General features: G+C 43.2%; 1 protein-coding gene across 3 annotated transcripts in view; it reads right to left on the reverse strand.

The window, feature by feature from the left end:
• The window catches only part of AHCTF1 (AT-hook containing transcription factor 1), a 97,167-nt gene extending 81,829 nt beyond the window's left edge, over positions 1–15,338 (reverse strand). For all 3 annotated transcript variants that reach the window (XM_056130672.1, XM_056130680.1, XM_056130662.1), the window contains exon 1: positions 14,960–15,338. The gene's annotated coding sequence lies outside the window, so the exon portion shown is untranslated. The remainder of the gene's footprint in view (positions 1–14,959) is intronic.
• Between the last annotated feature and the right edge of the window lie 11,340 nt (positions 15,339–26,678).

A 26,678-nucleotide genomic window follows, 5' to 3' on the forward strand; every position in this document is an offset into this window, starting at 1 on the left:
GCTCTATGAACAGAAACTTTCTCAAAGAAGAAATCCGAATGGCAAAAAGGCGCATGAGAAAATGCTCTACATCACTAATCATCAGGGAGATGCAGATCAAAACAACAAGATATCATCTCACACCACAGAGACTGGCCCACATCCAAAAGAACAAAAACAACCGGTGCTGGCGTGGATGTGGAAAGGGAGCCTCCTTCACTGCTGGTGGGAATGCCAACTGGTTCAGCCCATTTGGAAAACAGTATGATCCTCAAAAAATTAGAAACTCAGCTCCCATTTGACCCAGCAATACCACTCCTGGGAATATATCCCAGAGAGGCAAAAAAAAGTACAGTCAAAATGACATCTACACTTCTATGTTCATTGCTGCACTGTTCACAATAGCCAAAATTTGGAAAAAACCTAAGTGCCCGAGAACAGATGACTGGTTAAAGAAACTTTGGTACATCTACACAATGAATACTATGCAGCTGTTAGAAAAGATGAAGTCATAAGTGGTTCTACATGGAAAGTATCATGTTAAGTGAAATGAGCCAGAAAGAGAGGGACAGACATAGAAAGACTACACTTATCTGGGGAATACAAAGTAACAGAATGGGAGAGGAAAACCCAAGAATAGTTTGAGATAAGTACCAGGAGGTCTGCTCCAGCGGGCAGCACATGCTAAGGGAAAAGGCAGATCAGATAAAGAAGGGAACACCAAGTAAAGGGTGTTTGGAGGATTCGTTCAGGATGCGAGATGCGTGCTGAAAGTAAGTCTACAGACCAAACACGATGGCCACTCAATACCTCTATTGCAAACTACAAGACCCTGAAGGAAAGAGTGAGCAAAAGGGAATGCCCTGCCACAGAGGCGGAGTCGGGGAATGGGGGGTGGGAGGGCTACTAGGATCATTGGTGGTGGAGAACGGGCACTGGTGGAGGGATGGGTACTCGACCATTGTATAACGGAAACCCAAGCACAAAAGTTTGTAATTCTACAACTGTACCTCATGGTGTTTCACTAAAAAAAAAAAAAAAAATGCAAGGCCGCATTCGCAGCCAAGTGACACCTCATACTCTGAACCAAGAGTAGCACACCACATTTAATGGAATGTAAAGCAGAAGGCAACCAATCTCATCCTGATCTTTTATATGTATATAAAAACACGCAAAGGTTTAACTTGTATCAACATTTTAGTAATCTCTTATGCAAGGGCTTAATGGCTCCAGAGTGAGATACAACAACCTTCACACATTTTCCTCTCAGGAAACGTTGTTTGGATCATTTTTAACAGATTATTCTTAACAAGCAATTCAAATACAAAATAAATTATTTAGGACCTGCTTTGGATGCAGGCTTAGGTGGTGGTGGTAAAATTCAAAATAACGGTGGTGGGGAAGGGGTAATGGTGGTGGGACTGGTGTTGGAACACTGAAGGTAATTATTATGACAACGTTTTTAAAAAATTAAGTTTAAAAAGATCATGCTCTAGAAAAAGTGTATTTCAGAAAAATACTGTTAGAATGAAAGGATTAAGAGAATCTATGAAAATTATCCAGCCACACAGCAACTTTAAGAACTGAATAGGAGGCTTGCTCTTCTTTAAGGCTGTGTTCTCCCTTGAACATGAATCTTGCTTGCTAGCCTCTATCTCTTTGCTTTTCACACTTTGGAGAAGTCCATGTTCTCTCTGCAATATATACTTCCTCTTTTTCTCTCCCCTCACATCTAAGTTCTACTAAAAATTATCCTGCTTCACCCCGGGGAGGTTACTGAGAGGTTACTGAGTCTGATGCATTTCTAACCTTAACTAGGTAAGAAAAAAAAATCTAAAATTATCTTTCATTTTACTTAAGACCAGATTCTCCTTAATGACCAGCCCATTATATACATATATAAAAATTTTTTAAATAGTAAAATAAAGCAAACCTGCTATTAAAATAAGAGAGCATTTTCAGAAACTAAGTTGACAAAACTAGAAGTGGAAAAAACAGTAGGCATTCTAAAGAAACAAAAATTGGCTTTGGCCTGCCAGCCACAGTAGCTCTTATTTTATTTTGATCACTCTAAAGTACACAGAGGCAGGCATAAAGCTTAGAGCTAGGGGCCAGAGAAATGACTCAAAGGGGTGAAGCCCATGCTCTGCAAGTAACAACCTCAATGGTTCAATTCAACTACCTGGTACCCACTACAGGGTTCCTGGTTTCCCAAGCACAGTGATAGACAAGCACTACTGACAGCAACCCAGCAGAGCAGGAGTAATGCCAGTAGTAATGTGAACTATCATCCCCCAAATTTATTGAGCTTAGAGGGCTACTGAATGCAAGCTAAGAGGAGTCTCCAACCCCCAAGTCTTAATAAAGTTCACAGTTCTCAGGGCCAGAGAGATAGTACAGCAGGTATAGTGCTGGCCTTGCATGTGGCCAACCTGGATTTCATCCCAGAGACTCCAGATGGAACTCTGAGCCTGCCAGAAATGACCCTGAGAGTAGAGCCAGGAGTAAGCACTGTGCACAACTGGATGCGGACTCCCAAAACAAAAAAACATAATGATACACTTTATACTTCTCTATTAGCAGCATAAAGGTAAAAGAAACACCCATATGAACAGCAAAAGTTTTCTCTGTACTTGAATTAGTGGCCAGAATTCAAGCTGTATCTGAAAATCCTAAGTGTAGATATAATACTGTAAGGTAGGAAAAGTATTCCAAAATTATTCCCCAGATTTGCAGAGCTAATTCCTTTGAAATCTGAAGTAAATTCCTTAAATTAGAAATTCAATAAATCCTAGGTAGATTAAATGATTTTTCTGACAACCAAAGATTGAACTGTTTTAAAATTCTATACAATAGCTGCTAATATATAATTATACATCACTGAAATTACTTTTAAGAAAAAAATACAAAACACAATTTTAGACAAAATCAAGAGTTGACTGCAAACAAACCCTACTTCCCTCAATAAAGGAGATTTAAAGAAATTATAAGCAGAAGAGTGATTAGACAAAATGTCTAGCACTGTCCTAGCACTGTCCTCCCGTTGTTCATCGATTTGCTCAAGCGGGCACCAGTAACGTCTCACAACAAATTGTGAGACTTGTTACTGTTTTTGGCATATTGAATATGACACAGGTAGTTTGCCAGGCTTTGCTGTGTGGGCGAGATAACTCTCGGTAGCTTGCCGGGCTCTCCAAGAGAGGCGGAGGAATCGAACCCGGGTCGGCCATGTCGGCCACGTGCAAGGCAAACACCTTACCCGCTGTGCTATCGCTCCAGCCCAGACAAAATGTCTAAGATATAATAAAAAGAAAAGCATGAACATGTGAGACCCATTAATCCCTGGCACCACATTCCCCAATTTCCCCCATTTTCTTTTCATCTTAAAGAACATACACACAAACTTTTTTTTAATGTCTTCCTCCCCTCTCCCCCGTTTTTGAATCACAAACAGCAATGCTCAGGGGTTACTCCTGGCTCTGCACTCAGGAATTACTCCTGGCAGGCTCAGGGAACCATATGGGATACCAGGGATTGAACCCAGGTGGGCTGCATCAAAGGCAAGCACTTAGCCACTGTACCTTCTCTCCAGCGCCAAACCAAGTCCCCCCCCCCCCCACCAAGTTTTTAAAAGTGAAATATAGGGAATAGCTTACAGGGGTTAAGGTGCTTGCCTTCCAAGCAGAGGCCCCTGGCTCAAATCCTTAGCATCAGAGATAGTGCCGAGACATCATCAGGAGTAATCCCTGAGCGATGATGGGTATGGCCCAAAAACAAAATCCCACAAAATTAAAAATTAGGTTGAAAATACAATCTATACCATATTATCACTAATCAAAAATAGAAGAACAGCTCTATTACTAACAAAGCCAAACTCAAAGCAAAGACTATTACAGCTGTAAGAGGGTCATTTCATAAATAACAAGATTCAATTTCCAAGGTTAACAATGAACAATTTCAGTATTTATGTATCTACAAAACATGAGGCAAAAATTAAGCAAACTGAAACATAAAATTGTATTATAGTCAGAGATTCCAACGCCCCAAGAAAGAAATGCATTTAAGGATGAAGACCTAAACTATACCACCAGTCAACTTGACCCAACTGACATTTATAGAATGCTCTCTACCCAAAAAGACTACACCTACACTTTCTTTCCAAATGCACACAGATGATTTACCAAGAGAGACTAGTAAATCTAAATTTGAGAGATCCCTCAAACCATGAAAGAAACCCTCAGAGGATTTAAAACACAAAATATATTCTCTGCTCACAATAAAGTTAAATTAGAAAATGAGTAAAAATTTAGAAAGTTACAAACATTAGAATGGAGATATTATTGGGCCCAATGGAGCAAATGGATCAGAGCAAATCCATGAACAACAGGAAGATAGTGCTACAAACATTAGAAACTAAGTAATACAATTCGCTAAAGAACCCACATGCATACACTATACACTTGCCCATTTACCAGGGCTACCAAAAAAAAAAAAAACCCACCCACAGATAAAAGAGAAAAGGGAGAGTTGTTTTGTGTGTGTGTGTGTGTGTGTGTGTGTGTGTGTGTGTCCACCTCAGGGCTTCACACATATAAAGCTCTATTGCTGAATCACATACATCCCCTAGATCAGTATTTTGATAAATACCGAATACAATTAAAAATATTTCGAAACTTGTGTGATGCAGATTAAGAGCTGCTTACAAGGAAATGATCTGAAAGACTTCATAATAACTAAGGAGCCAGAAAGGTAGATCAAAGGCTGGAGTGTATGCTTTGCCTGCTGAAGGTGCAGCCTCTATCCCCAGCTCTACTGGAGTGTGACACCTAACCACAGTGCTTGGTGGTAATCACTGAGCACCACCAAGTAAGGCTCAAAAAGCAATGAAACTATAAATAGGTGAGTAGAAAAAGAAATTCAACATAAGAAACAAATCTGGGCTGGTGAAATTGTATAGGGGTTAAGGCACCTGATTTGCATGCAACCAACCGTGGTTTGACCCCAAGCTCCTACTATGGCACTCCGTCAGCACTCACCACCACTCTCAACCCCAGCTCCACAAAGCACTGCCAGGAGCAAAGAGTCAGGATTAATAGCAGGTAGGGCATTACAGCCTTGCAAGCAGCTGACCCAGGACCTAAGTTTGTCCCCAGTACCCTTATAGTTCCTAGGAGTGGTCCCTGAGTGCAGAGCCATGAGTACTAAGCACCACCAGTGTAGCCCCAAAACCAAAAAAGGAAAAAAAAAAGAAGAAAAGTTTTTTTTAAGTGTTGAACTATAGAGAGATTAATGAAGGGGGGAGGGGGGAGGGTCGGGAAGAAAAAGAAAAACAGAACCAGAACTACTCACATGACAAAGCTAACATTTCAAATTCATCATGAAAATTACAAATCTTTATCTACTGAAACAATTTATTATCTTTCCTGAGAGAGAGGAAATGTCTTCTTACAGAAAGGGAAATTATCAATAGATACAAGACAAAGGCCTCTCCACTGCCCCCCCCACACACACACCTTAAAAAGAGGACGGGGTTACCATTTTTTATGAAACAGCTTCTTGTAAAAGGCATCAATAAAACCAAAATTTTCAGATAACCAACTCCAATTCAGGATCCCTCCAGACCACAGGAGTGATCCCTGAGCAGAAATATGCCTTAAGCACTAGGTGTAAACCCAAAACCAAATTTTAAAACACTAAAAAAAATAAAATCTCAGACAAATATGTCACTATCCTGTGATTTCAATATACCCCACACTTCATCCATTTTTCACTGATCTTCTAAGAAACAAGGCAGCTAGTATTACTTTTGAAAGAGATTATTGCTTCAAGGTCTACCTCCTAAAGGACAATAAAGTTGAGAATTAACATGCGGGGAGGGGGCTTAGAGAATTTTAAAAAGAAAAAATCCAAAGGAAAAAAAACTAATCCAATGGTAAAAGATAGTGATTTCATTTACAAAACTTCAAAAGAAGAGAAATTTTTAATTGTGAAAAAGGGGGGGGGGGCTAGAAAGACAGTACTGTGGCCCTTGCCTTGCTTGTTTGAGGCCAACCCAGGTTTTGATTCTAGGCATATCAACTATATGGTTCCCTGAGTCCTGCCAGGAATGGTCCCTGAGCTCAGAGGTAGGACTAATGCCTTAAGAAACTTACATGGAGAAAGAATCTTAAAATAGGAATTTATATAAATCCACATTTAAAAGAATGTTTTGTAAAACACTGTCTTCTTTGGGGGCCACATCAAAAGTGCACAGCAGTTACTAATGGCTCTGCATTCAGGGATCACTCCTGGCATGGCTCAGGGGACCTCATGGGGTGCTGGGGACTAAACTCAGGTCAACCACATTCAAGGAAAGTTCCCTACCCACTTTACTGTCTCTCCAGATCCCTTGTGAAACATTTATAATCTTGTATTTACCAGTGGCTATGTTATTAATACTATTTATACTGCGCCTAAATAAAATCAACAAATACTGTTGCATTAATCCATCAGCAGTAGAATCCATATCAGCATGGCCATCCAACACTTTTCTAGTGTTAAAAGAGTTGTTCAAATATATCAGATCTCTCACCTGTATCTCAGGTATGTTACAGTGTTGTTAGTACTATGCAGAGAAATTCAGATGACTATAAACTTCCTTAGTGAAGTCAGCAACTTCTACATTCAGTGAGTTGTCAATTCACTGAGCTATCAATGAGTGACCAATTCAATGAGTTATCAATTGGACTATTAATTCAATCAATACTAATTGCTTACCATATGCACAAAAACAAAGTGCTGAATCCATAGCTTCCTCTCTACCTTTGTCTCCATTCTCATCATCCCTACTTTTTGTTAAACTGTTTCTTAGGATTAGAACAATTTAACTCACTTCTTGGTTCTGCAAATTCATTTGATTTGCCTTCTTACCTAGACTTCTACTTAGGCCCAAGGAAATTAATTATCCTCTTAATTCCATTTACAGCAAGTGTTCTCAAAACTTCCATAATAGTTTCATACCTAAATTGCAAGGAAAAAAAGAATTTCTCAAAGTTTTATTGTCTGAGATAGTACAGGGGGTAAGGCATCAGCCTTGAAGATGTTGGAAGTGGCGGACCCAGTTCAATTTGCAACACCACATCAGGTTCCTGAGCACCACCGGGAGTGTCTGTGTTCCCCAAGTATTAGTATCTAAGAATAACAATTTAAATAGCAAAATTACAAGCTCTATCCAAATTACTGGAAAAGGAATAAAATTTTTAATTTCATAATAAAGCTTAATATAAATTGAGTCCTACTGCTTATTCCTTCCTGTTATACCCAAGCTCTAAAAAAATACTTCTTTCCCAATTTTAGTTTGGCACATTGTATGGCACATAGATATAGATATATACAAAAGGGAAGGGACAGGAGCAATATAGTGAGTAGGCCTCTGCCTTGCACACCACCAACCTGGTTTGATTCCCAGTCCCTCAAACCCAGCAGAACAGATCCCTGGGCACAGAGCCAGGAGGTAAACCATAAGCATGGTAAACCATACCAGAAGGTAAACCATAAACCATGTGGGGGGGAAGGGAGGGAAGGAGGGAGGGGGAGAGAGAAGGACAGAGAGGGGGGGAAGGAGAGGGTGAGAAGGAGAGAGAGGGGGAGAGACAGAGAGAGAGAGAGAGAGAGAGAGAGAGAGAGAGAGAGAAAGAGAGAGGTTAAGTCATAAGGAAGGCAGGATGTGTGTGTGAGGGCCCCCTCGCCCCTCCCCCCAAAAAAACTAGTGGATGCTGTATTAATGTTTTGTCAGCATAGAAAAATACTTTATTACAAAATTTCAACTTCATACCAAGGTCACACAGGTAAAGCAGGATGTTATGCCTGTCCTCAAAGAAATAACTGCTCATTTTGTTAAAGAGTGCTAGACTGCTTACCACCTGAACAAAAACCTTCCATAACTCTTTACTTCATAAAAATTAAAATCAAACCACAAGCCTACAGCAAGCATCATCCTCAATGGGGAAAAATTGAGAGCCTTCCCTCTAGGATCAGGGACGAGACAGGGATGCCCACTCTCTCCACTGCTGTTCAATATAGTACTGGAAGTACTTGCAATAGCGATTAGGCAGGAAAAAGATATTAAGGGCATTCAGGTAGGAAAGGAAGAAATCAAGCTCTCACTATTCGCAGATGATATGATACTCTACTTAGAGAACCCAATAACTTCCACCAAAAAACTCCTAGAAACAATAGACTCGTATAGTAAAGTTGCAGGTTATAAAATCAATACCCAAAAGTCCATGGCTTTCCTATATGCAAACAGTGAGAGAGAAGAAAGCAACATGAAAAAAACAATCCCGTTCACAATTGTGCCCCAGAAAATCAAGTACCTAGGAATCAGCTTAACTAAGGAAGTAAAGGACCTGTACAAAGAAAACTACAAAACGCTACTTCAGGAAATAAAAGAGGACATGAGGAAATGGAAAGATATCCCCTGCTCATGGGTCGGGAGACTTAACATTGTCAAAATGGCAATACTACCGAAAGCATTGTATAAATTCAATGCAATCCCTATAAGGATACCCATGACATTCTTCAAAGAAATGGAGCAAACACTCCTGAAATTTATATGGAACAATAAGCTCCCACGAATAGCTAAAGCAATTCTTGGGAAAAAGAAAATGGGAGGAATCAACCTCCCGAACTTCAAACTGTACTACAAAGCAGTAATAATTAAAACAGCATGGTACTGGAACAAAGGCAGAACTGCAGACCAATGGAACAGGGTTGAATACACTGACATCTCCCCTCAATCATATGCTCATCTAATCTTTGATAAAGGTGCAAGTAATGTGAAGTGGAGTAAGGAAAGCCTCTTTAATAAATTGTGTTGGCATCACTGGACGGCTACATGCAAAAAAATAGGCTCAGAACTCTGCCTAACACCATGTACAAAAGTAAGATCAAAATGGATTAAAGACCTCAACATCCGACCAGAAACCATAAGGTACATTGAAGATAAAGTTGGCAAAACCCTCCATGACATTGAAGCTAATGGTATCTTCAAAGATGCCACGCCACTGGCCGAGCAAGTGAAAACAGAGATAGATAAATGGGACTATCTTAAACTAAGAAGCTTCTGTACCTCCAAAGAAACAGTGACCAAAATACAAAGACAGTCTACAGAATGGGAAAGGATATTCACCGAATACACATCTGACAAGGGGTTGATATCCAGGATATACAAAATACTGGTTAAACTCCACAAGAAGAAAACATCCAACCCCATCCAAAAATGGGGCAATGAAATGAACAGAAACTTTCTCAAAGAAGAAATCCGAATGGCAAAAAAGCACATGAGAAAATGCTCTACATCATTAATCATCAGGGAGATGCAGATCAAAACCACAACGAGATACCATCTCACACCTCAGAGACTGGCCCACATTCAAAAGAACAAAAGCAACCGATGCTGGCGTGGATGTGGCGAGAAAGGGACACTCCTTCACTGTTGGTGGGAATGTCCACTGGTTCAGCCCTTCTGGAAAACAGTATGGACGATTCTCAAAAAATTAGAAATTGAGCTCCCATTTGACCCAGCAATACCACTCCTGGGAATATATCCCAGAGAGGCAAAAATGTATAGTCGAAGTGACATCTGCACTTGTTTGTTCATTGCAGCACTCTTCACAATAGCCAGAAACTGGAAGAAACCTGAATGCCCAAGAACAGATGACTGGTTAAAGAAACTTTGGTACATCTACACAATGGAGTACTAAGTAGCTGTTAGAAAAGATGAAGTCATGAAATTTACATACAAGTGGTACAATATGGAAAGTATCATGCTAAGCGAAATGAGTCAGAAAGAGAGGGATAGACATAGAAAGATTGCATTCATCTGGGGGATATAAAGTAACAAAGTATGAGATTAATACCCAAGAATAGCTGAGATCAGCACCAGGAGGATTACTCCATAACTTAGAGGCCAGCCGGGTATCCTAGAGGAAAGGGCAGTTCAGATAGAGAAGGGAGCACCAAATAAAGGATGTTTGGAGGATCCTCCCAGGAGGGGAGATGCATGTCGAAAGTAGACTATGGACTGAACATGTTTGCCACTCAATGCCTCTTTTGCAGACCCGAACACCCAAAAGGAGAGAGAGAACACAGGGGATTGCCCTGCCACAGAGACAGGGGGGATGGAGGGATGGGGGTGGGAGGGATATTATCCATGGTGGTGGAAAATGGGCACTGGTGGAGGAATGGGTATCTGATCATTGTATAATTGAAACCAAAGCACAAAAAATTGTAAATCTACAACTGTAAAAAAAAAAAATAAATAAAATAAAGGGAAAAAAATTAAAATCAAAACTTTGGGGATAAAGCAATGGCATTCCACATGGCCAACTCAGGTTCCATCCCAGGCACCCTATGTGGTCCTGAGCACTGTCAGAAGTAATTCCTGAGTACAGACCCATCACCAGGTAGGCCCTCCACCAGCACCCCGCCCCACCAAAATCAACAATTTACTCAAAGGCAATAAAGGTCCTACATAACAAACCAATTTACAGCATAAAATTCCCTCCCTTATTCCCATCTGCCAAAATCCCACCTAGTAACGTGCCAGGGATAAGTAAATCCTCTTTCCTGCTTAATCTTATCTTTTTTTTGGGGGGGGGGGGGGAGGGGAGTGTTGGAAGCACACTCAACAGTGCTCAAAACTTATTCCTGGCTCTGCCCTAAGAAACACTCCTGGGGCTGGAACAATAGCACAGCGGGTAAGGCGTTTGCCTTGCATGCAGCTGACCTGAGTTTGATCCCCAGCATCCCATATGGTCCCCTGAGCACCACCAGGAGTAATTCTTGAATGCAGAGCCAAGAGTAACCCCCGTGCATCACCGGGTGTGACCCAAAAAGAAAATAAGAAAGAAAGAAACACTCCTGGTAAGGCTCAGACTGTATGGGATATCAGGAATTGAACATAGTGAGCCACCACTACACTGAGTTTCTAAAAATCAAAAATTGTGACTATTATTCCTGTGAATAACTAGATCATAAATACCTTTTAACTAAGAGGCCTGGGCTGGAGCTATAGTACAGCTGGTAGCACTCTTGCCTTGCATACACCCCACAAAGGTTTAATCCATGGCACCCATATGGGTTTCCTAATCCTTTAGTACAGAGCCAGGAGTAATTTCTGAACACAGCCAGAAAACCAGAAAAAAAAATTAATAAAAATAATAAAAAATAGGGACAAGATAGTACAGCAGGTAGGGCATTTGCTTCACATGAGGCCAGCCCTGGTTTGATCCCTGATGTGGCCCCAGAGCCAGCCATGAGTGATCCCTGAACACCAAGCCATAAGTAAGCCCTTTAGTACTGCCAGGTGTAACGTCAAACCAAAACCAGTCTATATTACAACCGCCCCCCCCCCAAAAAAAACCCCAAGCCCACTCCTTTCCCATCCCCCTCCCCATTCTCATTCTCTCCTACTGCTCTCCTCTTCTTTCTCCCTGCCTGGGTGCCTCCCCATCTCCTTTCACAAGCTCCTTCTCCCCCTCCCCTGGTCTGCTCCCCACCTCCCTGCCTCAGAATACAAAGAAAAAAAATTCAATTAAAAAATGTCCAGTCTTTTTATATGGGCTGGAGCGATAGCACAGCGGTAGGGCGTTTACCTTGCACGCAGCCAATATGGCCAACCCAAGTTCGATTCCTCTGCCCCTCTCGGAGGGCCCATCAAGCTACCGAGAGTATCTCACCCGCCAGGCAAAGCCTGGCAAGCTCCCCCGTGACATATTCAATATGCCAAACACAGTAACAAGTGTCACAATGGAGACATTACTGGGCCCGCTCGAGCAAACTGATGAACAACGGGAGGGCTGTGATGATGTCTTCATTACCAGTCTTTATATAATCTCACTGTCATTTGTAAAAATTTACTGTTCAAAAGTATACAAATGACAAATGAGCAAATGTCTTCAGAGAAACAAAATGACACAACTCTACACTAAACTATCAGAATACCCCACATCTAGTAACCTACCAACCAAAGAACGCTAAGTACATGAAGCCAGCAGAAACTTGCATTCACAGATAGTAAAAGTGCAAAATAACATGCAGAATTTGAGAGTTTCTTACAAAATAAGCATACAATCGAGCACTATTATATTCCTTGGTATTAACCAAAAGGAACTAAAAACTTAACCAAACAAAACCTGCATATGGAAGTCTGTAACTATCAGAACCTGAAGACAACTAAGAAATCTATCCTTCAATAAGAAAAGGAATGTATAAACTGTGGTATGTTCAGATAATAGAATATTATTCAGCACTAAAAAAAGAGTGATATCAAGCCACGAAAAGACAATGAGCCTGAAATACCTAAAAAGAAATCAATATGAAAAGACTGCATAGTGTTATTCCAATCATATAATATATTGAAGGTGGAAAACTTTAAAGTCAGGTAAAAGGTGATGGCCAGGAGGTAGGTGAGATAGATGACAAGGTGGAGCATAGAGAATTTATACAGTAGTAAAACTACTCTAGTACTTAAAAGGTGTGTACAGGTCTTATACATTTGTCCAAACCAACATATTTTTTAGAATCAAGAATGAGTCATCGGGGCCGGAAATAGTATAGCAGACAACGTGCTTGCCTCATACTCCTGAAAACCTAGGTGCAATCCCCATACAGTTCCATTGAGCCCCATGAGGTGTGATCCCTGAAAGTTAAAGCCAGTAAGTTAGCCCTGAGCACCACTGGGTATAACCCCCACAGAGAATGAGCCATCATATCCAACTATGGATTTGGAGTGACAATAATATATCAAATGTAGTTTCACTGACTATAGCAAATGTATAGATATATTGATAACAAGAGAAAACATGCATGAATGGGAGCAAGGAAAGATATAACATATGTATAACATATCTCTCTACCTTTCACTCAATTTTGCTAAAGAAAAAAGTCTATGGGGGGGAGGGAATCTAGGGCCAGAGAGATAGTACAGAGGTTTAGGCATCTATCCTGCATGCCATCCAGTGGGGTTTGAATTCCAGCACTCCATATTGTTCCAAAATCCCCTTTCTAGGGCAGAGGACATCACTAAGCAACACCTGAGCATGCCAGGTATAACCCAAAAAAGAAAAAGAAACAAACTAAATATTGGGTCAACTTATTTTTAAGAGCAGTATATATTGTTTCAATATGAAGCAAAATTAAAAATTGTAAAATTACTAGGTAAGATATTGACAGAATTTAATTCCACATTCCAGAAAGTAGTGGACTTCCACTACAGAAATCTGCAATAATTATATTGCAACATACATACACTGAGCAAATATTTTAAAAAAACATTTTGTATGCATTTTTTCTTTTTGACTACCTTGAAAAGACAATTAGGATACAAATGTAAACGATCAGTGGGCCCAGAAAATTCCACCTTAATCACCACTTTTAAAACATTATGTTGGGTAAAGACTGAAAGGGCAGAGAGGTTACCTACTTCCTAAAGTTTACATTAAGTTTACATTACAGAAGAGAAGATGCATATTCAATCATTACCAGACACAAATAAATGCTATAATTGAGGTACATTAGCCACGAGATTCCAGAGCAGATAGGAAAAAGGGAGATGGGTTGTTGCTTAGAAAAGGTGGCGCTAACGCAAAGGAGGATTTGAAATTTGAGAATTAGAGAGGGGCAGAGATGGCAGGTCAAGATGGGTTTAGGATTGGGCAAGATCCAAAATAGCTGAAGCATAAATCTGTTGATAGCTTAAGTTAAACAACAGAACACTCCTGTAGATGCTTGGACCTAACCTAGGAAAGTTAGAACTTCCGGGGGGGGGGGGGGGGGTGTGTCCTGAAAAGTGCCACAATTATGAGAATCCTGAATCCTAATATCCCAAAAATTATGCTTTATTTCCACTGATGTGCCCATACCAAACTGTATCATAATTTCTCTTTCTCACTTTACACTGCAAAAATTCAAAAATTAGGAGACGACCCTAGGGTATGGAAAGAAAGTCGACTTCCCACGTTAGCACACTTACAGCATCCCCTCACTTAAGTGAACGCACTGGAGCGGGGCTTGCCATGGCCGGGCACATTCTCTAGAAACAGACCAACCTCCCCTAATTTCTCCACTCCTCGCAGAACCCAAACGATTAAAAGTTCGCGAAAGAAGGTCCCTAAAATGTACGGGCACATTTTAAGAAAAAAGAGTAAAGCAGAGCGTTTCCAGGAGAGAGACCTGTTCCTCATCCCTACAGGGCTCAGAATATGGGGAAAAAAACAGTTCTCAAAAACTGCCTAACATTAAAAAAAAGAAAAAAAACGCTCATTTAGCTAGATACTAGGATCCCCGGCTGGCTCTGAAGACAAACGAACTTGCCCCTCCGAAAAAGCAGCGGACCCCTAACGGAGGTAGAGGGGGCTCGAGCCCGCAGGCGGGGCGGGCAGGGCGCCACAGCCCACGCCGAGACGTGCCGGGAAGGAGCGCTTTAGCGGGACCATCCAGAGCACGTTTCCCATCACGAGCCAACTCGTTCCCCGCCCTGGCCTCTGCCCAGCAGGGCCCCGAGCGTGCGATACATTCCTCCAGGCGCCCCGCAGCCCGCCCCGCAGCGCCGGCCGGCTCCCGCAGAGAAAAGCCCGCCAACGCCTCAAGCGCACCGGAGAACAACGGTGAGGACGAGGCTCCGCAGTCCATGTCGACCGTGCGCGGAAGGCAGGGGGGGTGGACCCCGCAGAGCCTCCGTGTCGCCATGTGCGGGCGGCTCAACCCGAGAACGCGGTTATATAACTCGTCCTCCAAGCCCCGGGACGGGCTGGAAACCGTCGCCGCCCGCTCACGCCCGCGCCCCGGCGCCGTTACTCCCCAGCCCGGGGCTTTCCTGCCGGCCGAGGCCCCGGCGCGAGGCAGGCCCCGCGCGCCACAGAAGCGCCACCGCCGCCGCCGCCGCCGCGCAGGGGCCCAGGCCGCGCCGCCCGGCCTCCCTCCCGCCCTCACCCCCTACCTCAGGCGGGTGGGTGGCCGAGCCGCCGCGGGCGCCGGGTCCACTGGGGCGCAAGGCTAGAGCTCCTCCCGCGCGGGCCCGTCACAGCATCTCCCGGGAGACACGCCGCCACGAGCCGGGCGCGCGCACCTCCGCCCCGCACCAGCCTCCGCCGGCGACCTCCGGGGCCACCTCACGGCCGCGCGGCTCTGGGAAGCGCCTTCAGCAGCGGCAGGCCGCCTGACAGCGCAGCACCGAAACGCCGGGGCTGCCCGCGCCGCGGTTCCGGGTCCTGCCCTGCGCCACTGCTCGGCTCCCGGACAGCGGCCACCCGACTTGGCGCATTACCGCGAGCCGGGGCGGACCGAGTCCCACACGCCCGCGAGGGAGGGGAGGAGGGGAGGGGCGGGGCGGGGGAGGGCGCCGAGGGAGGGGAGACGGGCCGGAGATCGCGGCGCGGCGCCCGGAGCTCTCGCGAGCATTCCCGGCAGAGGCTCCGGCTCCGCGGGAATTTTCAAACTCCCGGAAAGAAGGTGGGGGAGGGGAGGGGGGGTTGGGAAGGGAAGGAAGCAGGGCGGGGGAGGGCGGGCTATTTACCGAAAGCCTCATCTCCGGCCGCTGAGGCGTAGAGGAGAAGGAACTACAAGTCCCACAATGCCTAGCGCGCTGCGCTGCGCTGCGCTGCGCTCCGGACGGCGGCCCGGCCCAGGAGCCGGGCGCACCGGGAAAAGATTATAATAAATCTTCGCCCGAGCCCGCGGGGGACCGGATCTGCCCTCCCGGGCCGCGGGTTCCCTCTCTTTTTGGCGGGAGATTTCGTCGGGTTATCGGCGGGCCCGGCTTGCTAGCTGCCGAGTGATAATCGTTGCCCCTTGGCAGCCGCGTTTTTGCCCTCGGCCTGTTCGTTCCTCGCTCACATTTTTCGTGTGAACGTGAGCCCCGCGCTTCTGCTTTCCTCACTCAGTGTGAATATATTTAGTATCCGGGAGTGCTTTTGTGACGACGGGTGCTCACGCACGCTGAACTTTCTCGTCCACACCCTCGTGGCAATATTAATTTCTTTTGTTTGTTCTTTATTCACCTTGGGGCTTCATTGTGAACTTTTCTTTGGTTCACGATGAGTGAACTGAGTCGATGAAACGACTGAACCGTCCGAGTAGATAAATAGTAAATGAAAGGAGGTAGGGAGGATCTTTAGCATCTGCACTCCTCTTTCTTACCTGAAGTTTCTCCTTTTTTGTTACTCTTTCCCATATATTTTTTAAATGAACCGGGTTGTGATGAAAGAGGTGGTAAGAGGTTTGGACTTGGCTTTCTCCGTCCTTGGACTTAACTCCTTCCTCTTCAGAATGCTGACTTACGTACTTGCCTTGCTCTGCTCTCCACACTTTCTTTGGGATCATTTCATGCTCAGTTCATGACCACTATGCTTCTTGGTAGTGGAAGACAAGAGTTCTTAGCTCAGGCTACGTGGGACATCAGGAAAACCAAGACATCTTTCTGAGCTTCCATTGTCAAATCAGTAGTAAGATGAGGACTGGGGGAGATGGTGGAATTGATTTGTTCCACAGGCATCTGTCCTTTCCCTTCCAGCCCTGCCAGAAAATTAACAAATATGTTCCACACTTAGTATCCAGATTAATCAACTTCCTAACAGCATTCAGATTTTAATCCTTCCATGTTACCAACTGGATGTTTTCTGTATGCTGAACCAACCCTGTATGTAGTATTTTATCTTCCTATACTGTTTTTTTGTTTTGGTTTATTTTTGTTTGGGAGCCATACCTGCTTATACTGAGGGTTTTCTGGCTCTGTACTTAGGGATCACTCCTGGAGGGCTCAGGGGACTTTAATGGGATGCTGGAGATCAAACCTGGGTTGGCCACATGCAAGGCAAACACCTAACTAGCTGTACTACCTCTGAGGCTCAAATTTTGTCTCCCTATATAGTTGTGAGAATCATTTGAGCTGGAGAGTAGGGGGAGTACAGTATTGGATCACCCCTGTAAGGTGCTTGGGGCCTATTTCTGTGCCCACCATTGCCCCTAGACAGTCCTAGAGAACCGTCGTGCTGGGCCACTAACCTAAATCAGCCATATGCAAGATAAGAGCTCTGCTGTTCTCCCCCCCCCCCCAACCCCCCACATCCCCCATTTCTTTTCTTTCTTTTTGTTTTTTGGTCACATCCTGTGATGCTGAAGGCATATTCCTAATTCTGCTCAGGGATCATTCCTAGAAGTAATCAGGGAATCGTATGTGATGCCAGGGATACAACCTGTGTTGATAGTATGCAAAGCAAGTGCTTTAACTATGTCCTAAATAACTATGTCCTGTACTATGTCCCTGTACTAACCCCAGCAGTCATTTCTTGACCCTCCTCTAAACATCTCCTTTCAGGATCTCCTAGCTTCTTCTCTGGATGTTTAAATCTTATTATCCCCCAGGTTCCAGCTCAAGAACTCTTTTCTCTCCCAATCTTCCTTCAGATTTGGCCCATGTTAATCACTGAACTTGTACTGAAAACATGCTGATTGTTGTATTATTTGTTTTGCTTTTTTTGACTCCCTTCATCTATCAGCCACCTCCCCTGTTATTTGTTATTGCCCATTTTTATATTCTTGTTCTTTTGTAAATTGAGTTCCACTTTTTGTTTGGGGGTCACATCTGGCAGTGCTGAGGACTTAATCCTAGCTCTGTGCTCTGAGAACTCCTGGCAGTGCTTAGGGGAACATTCATTGATCCTGGGTCAACCACACACAAAGCAAGTACCTTAATCCCTGTACTATTTACCCCCACAACACCCAATTCCCACTTTATTTATTTTGATTTTGGTTTTGGGGCCACACCCTACAATGATGCTCAGGGATTACTTCTAGCTCTGCACTCAGGAATTACTCCTGGCAGTGCACAGGAGTCCATATGAGTTGTGGGCGATTGAACCTGGGTCAGTTACATGCAAGGCAAGTGCCCTACCCGCTGTACTATAGCTCAGGCCTCTCAATGTCTGCTTTAAAGCTTTCATCCAATCTTCTCTTTCAGTCATTTAAGTACAGTGAACTTATTTCAGTTTGCTTCAATAGATATTAGTGATAAATGGAAGAATAAAAAAATATCTGGGTTTAAAAGACAAGAGAGAGTAAAGGAGAGAGACAGAGAGAAAAAAAGCCCCTGCCATAGAGGCAGGCTGGGGGGTTTGGAGGGGGTGAGGAGTGATGGAAGGAAACTTGGGGACACTGGTGCTAGGAAATGTATACTGCTGGAGGGATAGGTGTTGGAATAGTGTATGACTAAAATCTAATCACGAACAGCTTTTGTAAGGGTCTATTTCACAGTGATTCAATAAAAATTTTTTTTAAAAAATCAATCTGGGTTTGGTAATCAAGGAAGTATGGCGGGACATTGATATACTATTTCGCTGTCTTAAGTATGGTTCACATTTCCCAAAGTTGTTGACCATGGAATCTATTTATGCTTGTGCATTGTCTTGTCTCATCTGACTTGGGTAAAGACAGCTTCAAAGCTTTCCCTTATGGAGAAAGCATCATGTAGTCAAAACAATTAATTGTCTGGAGCCAAACCAACTTGTTTTAATCCTTTTCACTCCTCTTTAGCCACACTGATTGAATTACTTCAGGCCCTAAGTCTTTTCTTTCAGAATAAAAGATACTGTTACTTATTTCCCTTGTTGAGCTGTTGTAAAGTTTAAATGAAAGCTGGGAGCCAGGAAGATAGTAGAACCTGCCAGGAGCTTGCCTTCCATAGCCCACCCAGATTCCATTCCCACCATCCCATATGGATCTCCCTCCCCCCCATTCCCCCAGCCCACCAGGAGTGATCCCTGAGGAAAGCTTGAGCAAGCCAGTGTGGCCCAAAGAGAAACAAACAAAAACAACAACAAAGAGAAGTATTGCCCACCTCAGAATTTCACTCCGTTTTTATCTATATGGCCATCCTTCATTTTCATAAAAGGTTTAGGAAATTATTTTGTTAGAAATGGTCATGTCCAAATGCCTCAATTTGAGATGTTTTCTTCAAGATGCATTACTTTAACTATCAAGCACACTGGGAATGTGTGAAAGACATTTCAAACTTCATTCAAAGGCTAGAAATAATATCTGAAGTGTCTTACAAAGTATCGGGAAAGCTTTCACACTTGAATGACAACAACAACAAAAAAAGACACTTTGTCTCAAATACAGACAATGCCTTTGTCTCAGAGATACATTTTCATCAAGTTTTCCCATACTAGCTTTCATTTCATCACATTTTTTAGAGATTATTTTACTTTTATTGGTTTGGTTCTGGGGCCACAACCAATGGTGCTCAGGCTTAGGCCTGGCAGTGGTTGGGGGACCATATCTGGTCCTGGGGATCAGACCCAGGTTGACTGTTTGCAAAAGCAAGTGCCTCACCTGCTATACTTAGTTTGGTGCCTGTACATTTGGTTTTCGGAAACAGTACCCCACTCTAATTTCTATGAAGAATGGTTTAATGAATGAACTTATTAATCTTGTTCTCTGCTACATTTTCAGTAATGTCAGATAGGCCAGCGCAAAAATAAGTGCTAAGATAACGTTTTTGCTAAATGAACATATAATTAATTTCCTTCACCATTCAAAGCAAAATATAAATATTAAAAGGGAACCTCACAATATCCTAGCCTGGTCTATAGATCTTATGTTATAAATGGAGAAACAGAATGTCAAGTGTTTGGGAATTGTTTTCCTTTTTCTCCACTGGCCTTAACACAAATGTAGTGGATTCTAAAGCAGTATGTGGGTTAGGCTGGAGCAATGGTGCAGCAGGTAGAGTGCCTGCCTTGCACGTAACTGACTGGATTCCCTTGCCAGAGTACCATAGGGGATGTCAGGGATTGAACCCGGGGCGACTGCGTGCAAAGGAAAATGTCCCACCCACTGTACTATCTCTCCAGCTCCATTTACCAAATATTTTCTATTGCCAATGTTATGTTGGGCACCAGATTTATTTAAGCTGTATTAATAAGAACAATACAGGGGGCAGAGCAACAGTACAGCAGGTCGGACATTTATCTTGCATGCGACCTGGGTTTAATCCCTGGCATCCCTTATGGTCTCCTGAGCCTGCCATAAATAATTTCTGAGTGCAGAGCAAGAAGTATCACCTGGGCATCACTTGTGTGACCTAAAAAGAAAAAAAAATAGGTGCAAGTATCGAGTATGTTCATTTTGGGGGATGAATGTTCTACATAACTTCTGTCAGAGTCTTCTTCTGTCACTGTCACTGTCACTGTCCTCCTGTTGTTCATCGATTTGCCTGAGCGGACCCAGTAACGTCTCCATTTTGGGACTTGTTACTGTGTTTGGCATATTGAATACGTCACAGGGAGCTTGCCAGGCTTTGCCGTGCAGGCGAGACACTCTCGGTAGCTTGCCAAGCTCTAAAAGAGGGGCAGAGGTATCAAACCGGGCTTGGCGGGCTATTTTAATTCTTCTGTCAAAGTATGAAATTTCTCTTAGACTATTCGCCATCAATTTTTTCTTTTTTTCACTACCAGAGATCAAACCGAAGTTTTTGGCATGTAAGGCATGAGCTTTACTGCTGAGAAATATTCATCATTAATTTTATTTAAGAGTGGGGGTAAGGGGGGGTTAAAGGGAGTAGGGGTTCTCCCAAGCAGTGCTCAGGAGATTCAAGGATGTCTGAATCTAGCGATTCACTGACAACAAGGATGTGAGACTGCTTGAGCTCTGCAGTGCCAGGGACACCCAGGCTATTCCAGTGGTACTGGAGATCTCTAGTTGCAGGGACCATGTATTGCCAGGATTCAAACCCGGGTTGGGCATGTACGAGTCATGCACCCTATAACCCATGTACTATCTCCCAATCTCTCATCATTGATTTTTACTTTATTTGTTTGTTTGTTTGTTTGGGGGTCTCACAGCTGACTGTACTCAGGGCTTACTCCTGACTCTGCACTCAGGGATCACTCCTGGGCGTGCTTGTCAGACCATAATGGGGTGCCAGGGAATGAACCCAGGTTAACTGTGTACAAGGCAGGAACCACCCTCCCTGCTATATTCTCTTTCTGGCCTCTCATCATTGACTCTAAATGTTAATCTACCCAATATGTAATTTTATGTAGAGATAATAGACTATGAAAATTGGTGCCCTTATAAAAGAACTAATCCAGCTTGTTAGCATGTTTCAATAAGATTTTTGCTCAGTCATATTAGGTTTTAGTAAACCTAGGGTTTGTTTCCCAGGTTCCTGTCTTATTTTCTCCAATTAGAGGAAAATACATTACCCTTTATGACACAACTGTAAACAAAACAAATAAAGTCTATTTCCCTGCCCACTTTAAAGCATCAACATGGATAATTAGATAGGAAACAAAACATAGTTAAAGTATGAAAGGGAAACAAAACATTTCCAACTTAATGAGCCAGAAAAAAAAAACTACACTATAATTGCTGCTGTTATCTGATGTGTTGACAGCAAGTTAATGGAAGGGGCATCCCAGACAAAGGGAATTGATAAACAACATTGCTAGGTACACAGGGTTGAGAAGCCTGTTGCCTTGAAACAGGACAGGGCTCAGGATCCATGACCACATCTCTATATTCTGATGACTTTTTATAAAGCATCTTTATGGCTATACTGTGAACTTTGTCAGGGCAAAGACAGTATCATCCAGGGCTAGAGTGATAGCACAGTGGGTAGGGATTTTGCCTTAAACATGGCCAACCCAGCTTGAATCCTGGCATCCCATATGGTTCCTCAAGCACTGCCAGAAGTAATCCCTCAGTGTAGAGCCAGAAGTAAGCTCTGAGCATCCTCTTCCTCCTTTGAGGGGACCAGAGGACCTCTCCTGGGGATTCTCAGCCAACTGGCCTGCATGGTTCAATTCGAGACCAAGGATGCTGCATTGCTGCTTAGGCTCTGTAGTGTCAGGAACTACCAGGGTCATCTGGATGGTTTTTGGCAGTCTCCAGAACCACATCTGGCAATATTTGGGGTGCTGGGACCAATTCAGGGTTTGGTGCATGTAAGGCATGCATCTTAACCCCTTTTCCATGTCCCCGGAAGTTATATGTGTGTGTGTATATATATATATATATAATTTTTTTAATTTCAAACCATGGTTATCTAATAACTTTCAAGGATGGTAGTTTTTTTCACCTTGGGTTTCAATAACATGACCCAAAAAAAAATAATGGCACTCTAGTCAAGGCAAGGTGGCAGATTCTGGACCGTTAACTGGGTTGGATTATTTCTTTTTTGTGAAATTTTTTTATTTTTTAACTTAATTTCTGTTTCGTTTGGGGGCCACACCTGGCAGTGCTCAGGAGCTATTCCTGGCTTTGTGCATAATAAAAAAAAGCAAGTGGTGCTCTTGGCACTCTATGCAGTACTGGGGTTTAAACAAGAGTCATGGCATCCAGCCGCCTCACAAGGTAAAGGCCTGCCTTACTTTCTGTACTATCTCTCTGGCCCCACTTACTAATTTTAACTAATTTTTTTACTACTGTTATGTTGTCCACCCTATTCCTCTCCATCCCTGTTCCCTCCCCCACCCTTGGAAAGCTTTGTTCTTCTAAGTCCAAAGATTTCTTTTCATTGGACATTGCCCATTCCCTTTCTTTGTTTCTTTATCCTCCACATGAGTGAAATCATCCAGCATTTGTCTTTCTCCCTCAGACTTATTTCATTTAACAAAAAGCCCTCCAATTCCATCCAAGTTTTGCAAAAGTTAGGATTTTATCTTTTCTTATTATTGAATAGTATTCCATTGTGTAAAATGTAGAGGGATTATTTGTGTTTTTCAAGGGCTATATTTTCCATTTTGCAAAACAAAATCTTGTTTTATTAAAGCTATAGATTAGGTTTCAGTAATGGAAGCCTAGTGAGTGAATAAACTTCAGGCATAAGTCACAAAAGGATTTTTAGCACTTAAGAGGAGAATCTGAAATTCAGTAAGGTACTTGCCTTGTATGCAACAAACCCAGGTTGAATCACCAGTACACCATATGGTACCTGGAGGCCACCTGGAGTGATTCCTGAGTGCAGAACCAGGAGTAAGCCCTGAGCACAGTTGGGTGTGGCTCAACCTCCCCCTCCCCCCCACCAAAGAAGAGAATCTGACTCTATACCTTTATTCAGTCACCTCTTCCTTTAGCTCAATTTTTTTTGTTTATAATCTTGCAGGCAGTCTTCTACCCCCGCGCCTGACTGTCCTCGCTCGCCGGGACCCCTTGGACGGGAGCAGGTTGAGCTTTCCTCCCCGCCCCGACCAGGGCTCCGGCAGCCAAAGACCTCCAGGACCAGCCACCACCATGCTGAGACCACTCTCCGCACACATGAAGGTACTGGCAGAGGGACAAAGTCACGCGGGTTCCGGGGCCAAGATCTCCAAGCCTACCCGGATTTGGGCCAAGCATCCTCCACCCAGATCCTCCAAATTCCAGTAGGCGGGGGTCACACCCACCACCTGGCCCCCTGGCGCCGTGTAATCCCATCAGCGGCCAAGACTCAGAGACTATAAAATCCAGATCCCGGACGAGAGCAGTGCAGTCTCTGCCCCCGCGCCTGGGTGTTCCTTCCCGGAGTCCCTTGGAGGGGAGTGGGTTGAGCTTTCCTCCCCAACCCGACCAGGGCTCCGGCAGCCAAAGACCTCCAGGACCAGCCACCACCATGCTGAGACCACTCTCCGCACACATGAAGGTACTGGCAGAGGAACAAAGTCACGCGGGTTCCGGGGCCAAGATCTCCAAGCCTACCCGGATTTGGGCCAAGCATCCTCCACCCAGATCCTCCAAATTCCAGTAGGCAGGGGTCACACCCACCAACTGGCCCCCTGGCGCCGTGTAATCCCATCAGTGGCCAAGACTCAGAGACTATAAAAATCAGATCTCTGAACTGCGCGGCCGCATTTGCGGCCGCGCGACATTTTATTATGACATCTTATTATCTCATTCCTACTTTGGACAAACTGGCAGGCTACCAAATGTAGCCTGCCCACACGGCAGAGTCTGGCAAACTCCCTGTGGCGTACCCAATATGCCAAATACCAGTAACAATGATGGGTCTCATTCTCCTAAAGAGCCTTGAATATAATCTCAGGGCTAGGATGAAGGAGACGTTACTGGGGCCTGCTCGAGGCAATCGACGACTAACAGGATGATTTGTGATTTGTGATTTGTGATTTGTGATTTGTGGTAATCTTGCAGGAGTAAGATAAAACTGATGGCTTCAGGGACAGCTGGTGAGGCACTTGCTTTGCATGCAGCAGACTCAGATTCATCCCCAGTACCCCGTATTGTCCCCCAAACCTACCAAGAGTGATCGCTGAAGACATACATAGCCAGGAGTCAGCCCTGTCACTGCCTGGTGTGGACCAAACACAAAATAAAACAAAAAAAACTGATGTTTGCATATAATTAAGGACGTGATTGGATATAGAAATAGGAGGGGCTCTTGAACAGTTTAAAGATTTAGTAAAAAGTGGATAGGATACCATAGGAGATAAGGCATATTTGCCTTGAATACGCCCACCCTAGTTAGATCCAGGGTACCACATATTGTCCCCTGAGTACCTCCAGGGGTCAGTCCTGAGCAAAAGAGCCAGTGATAGCCACTGACCACTTGCAAGATATGGTTCTCAAACCAAAAACCAAACAAGTGAAAAAAAAACAACTTTGATTCAGAGTTACTACACAGTGTAATTATACTGAATCCTTCATAATGCTTCCAATATGGAAACATAAAAATTAAAGGGATCTACAGAGGTGGCCGATATTTTATTAACTACCATAATGACTATTTTTAATTTTCTAGTTGTGTCACTTTGAGCAAGTTAACTATTTCATGCCTCATTTTCTACTCTTGCAAAATGCAAAGAGACATTTTAGGCTTATTGTGAAAATTAAATGACTTAACAAATGTGACATTTTAGAACAGCATTTGGCATTAAACAAATGCTCTATTTAAATCTATGAAGATTAATCAGTTGTTTCTTTAAATCCTCATTTCCTTGTTTACTACCCAAAAATCCAGCAATAAACTAAAAATCTAGCTTAACTACCTTCCTGTTTCATTTGGGTATAGTTATTTTTGTCAGAATATATGCTTTTTACACCAACTATTATCCCAACAGACAACACTTCACTATTCTGATGCTATCGTTAGAACAACTGTTCCTGAACACTGGGACACTAGTCATAAGTGAACAAATGACTTCAATTTATTGCCAGCAGCACAGATCCTCTTGCCAAGCAGACTTTCCTTAAGCAACAGAAGGCGCTTGTCCTCAATTTTCTTGAGAGCCAGCAGCACTTAGCATGGTAAAACTGGAAGAATAAAATCCCCAAATCTTGGTGCCCAATCCACAACAGTATTTCCAAAGTGTTGTAACGCCAAGGACAGGAACACACAATGCTTTTCAGCTGTTCCAGGGGAAAGGCTCCCTGGAGATCTACATTTCAGTTTTGCCTATAATCAGATCATGTTGCTGGAGAAAATCCACTTCTTCTGGCAACTTAAGAGCAATCTGCAGAAGGGTTAAAATCACACAGCATTTATCCTACTAGTTCCCCCCCAAAATAGGAAAAGCCATGAAACTAGAAGATGAGGAATCAAGATTAGGACAAGGTTTCCATTGTCTTATCTAATGTGTAAGATTTCAAAATAGGTTTTCTACATATGGAAACCACATGTGTCTAGTGACTTAAGCTTCGTATAGATTCCTCTAAAATGAATGCCATATCAAGATCAATAAAAATGTAGAATTTGAATGAGATGGAATTTGTGGGGGTTGGGGGATGTTGAGGGGAACATTCCTGATGGTACCCAGGGATTATTCCTGGCTCTGCACTGAGAACTCACTTCTGGCAGGCTCCAGAGAAACATAGGATGATGGAGATCAAACCTAGATTGACCGCGTGCAAAGCAACAGCTGTACTACCTCTACAGTCTCATTTTTTGGTTTGTTTTTAAACAGGTGTATTTAATTCTTTTCATTTTTATTTTTTGTTTCTGGGGTCACACATGTAGATGCTCAGGGGTTACTTCTGGCTCTTCACCCAAGAATCACTCCTAGAGGTGCTTGGGGGCCACATAGGGTGCTGGGGATAGAGCCTGGGTCAGCCACTTGCAAGGTCTTACCTGATACACTGTATTTCCAGCCCTGAGATAAAATATCTAAGTCGCCTTCTTTTTTGAAACTCTTTGAGTCTCACTGTCTCTGTATTTTACTCTGGGTTTCTCACTTATTAAGTATTTAGAAAAATAAATGTTTCTTGATATACAGTGTTTTGATATACTCAATCTCCAACATTGCCATTATGTGTACAGCTGATGTCTTCATTGAGCTTGTCAAATTATACAGGAGAGAAATAATTTTATTTTAATCTAAATCCATTTTATTTGTATAAATGATGTTCAAGATTTGCTTCAGTCTTTTAACCTAAAATTATGATCTCATATTTATATTACACTAACTTTTTTATTTACTTTAACCAGTGAGATACATAGCTACAAAGTAGCTCAATGATTGAATTTCAGTTAAACAATATTCCAACACGCATCCCTTCACCAGTGTAAATTTCCCATCACCATTGCCCTCAGTTTCCCTTTCACCCTTCCAGCCCACCTCTGTGACAGACACTTTCCTTCTCTACTTTTTTTCCTTTTAAGCTCTGTGGTTTGCAGTACTGTTACTGAAAGGATATCATGCAGATCACTTTACTTCCTTTCAGCACTC

This window comes from Sorex fumeus, unplaced genomic scaffold (genome assembly GCF_029834395.1).
Source record: "Sorex fumeus unplaced genomic scaffold, SorFum_2.1 ptg000007l, whole genome shotgun sequence".
Taxonomy (NCBI): Eukaryota; Metazoa; Chordata; class Mammalia; order Eulipotyphla; family Soricidae; genus Sorex; species Sorex fumeus.